This window comes from Pygoscelis adeliae, unplaced genomic scaffold (assembly GCF_000699105.1).
Source record: "Pygoscelis adeliae isolate BGI_AS28 unplaced genomic scaffold, ASM69910v1 Scaffold166, whole genome shotgun sequence".
NCBI lineage: Eukaryota > Metazoa > Chordata > Aves > Sphenisciformes > Spheniscidae > Pygoscelis > Pygoscelis adeliae.
Genome location: NW_008825156.1, coordinates 3,432,443 through 3,434,030, shown reverse-complemented (window position 1 = coordinate 3,434,030; position 1,588 = coordinate 3,432,443).

The window sequence follows — 1,588 nt, the reverse complement described above, 5'->3', positions numbered from 1 at the left end:
TCATGACACTTACATTATGAAGGATAATATGTAGATGGCGTAAAAGAGGTGTTTTGAGCAGAAAGCAGCAATAAAGGGTCATTTGTGACTGGAACTAGAAGAGGAATTACTTCATTGGAATTTAGCATAGCCTCTAAGGTCTATGATGTTTGAGTGAAATTATCCACTTCTGTTTTGTCTGATTCACCACCACTGAATCCATATTAATACAAAATTTAAAACAAATATTTAATTGATGAATGTTCACATTAAAGTTTCAAATAAAGAACCTTTTCATATTTTTTTTCTCAAGCAGTTTCATTTAAACTTTGAAACGATTCTTTTTCAAACAAAAACTGTGGAAAGGATTCATTTGTTATTTTTTGGTGAATACGAAAGCTAAAACATTTAGAATCATTTCCTCTTCACCTGCAAACATTTCGCACACCTCTCACCACATCTGTGGCTTTAATTTCTTCTCTCTCAAGCCAAGTAGCAAATGGCATCAGTCAAACCATTTAACTCCCAGGAGTACCTGTACTTCAGAAGCAGGTGCTCTTGGTACTAGCAGGGACTCTATGAACATTGACTATCAGCAGCATACAGCAGCAAGACAATAAATGGTTTCTGGACCTTCATCCCTTGCCCATAGTTCACTTCTGCTAGTGCAAATATTCTGAGTATGTACAGAGTGTGTCTGCTCATGCTCACCTCGAAGAGGTAGGTCTGATGCTCCCCCAAGGACCATCTGGAGCACAGAGTGCACCTACCAAAGTTTACACTGCCTGGAAGGCATTACCTGCAGTCACTGATTTCAGATGGCACAGACTGTACAAAAAAAGGCACTCCCTTTTTCAAACACGTCAAGTCTTATTTTCTCATTTGTCCAAAAGTAAGTACAGATTCTTAACCACAGCTGCGGAAAGGAAGATAGAACAGAAACGCAAGGTATACAAATTATGACAGACTTTAGACAGTTTGGAATTGCACAACCCCCTTATGCAACGTGTTGCCTGGGGTGTGCCACATGTTTTCAGAAATTCCACAGAATCCGCTTAAATTTCCTCCAGAGCTGAGACCCAGTGGCTTCAACCTGCAATAAGTGACTGGACTTATGAAGCACCATGGACAGATTGCAAGGACGAGCCTTAAGTTTGCTGCCCTATGCTTTTTTAAATGTGGCTTGAAGTAACAACTGCAAAATCTCAGAGGCAGATGAATGCTGCCAAATTATTCTAACTTACTCCTAAGCACAGCCTCTTTAAAAAAATCAAACGGCTAGTATCAGCCAGTACCACTTGAAATTAATAGTCCACTTACAGCTTAAGTGTATTTGTAAGAGAAGAAATGGAAATTGGAGGGCCAAGTATCATGCTGCTGACTAGGCCAAAGCTTGCTCAGCCTGGCTGCCAGCCCTCTGCAGCCACCAGGCCCCAGGGCTCCAGCTCTCCTTGCTGCCTCTCTGCCCAAGCCAAACCACGGGCTTCCTGAGTGCTGGCAGAGGCAGGGCTCTTAAAGACACAGATGAGCTGAGAAGCCTCGTTGGCACACCTAACAATTTTGTAAATACAAGGAGAAAAGACTAGGGGAGAACAACTCAGCATAGGTG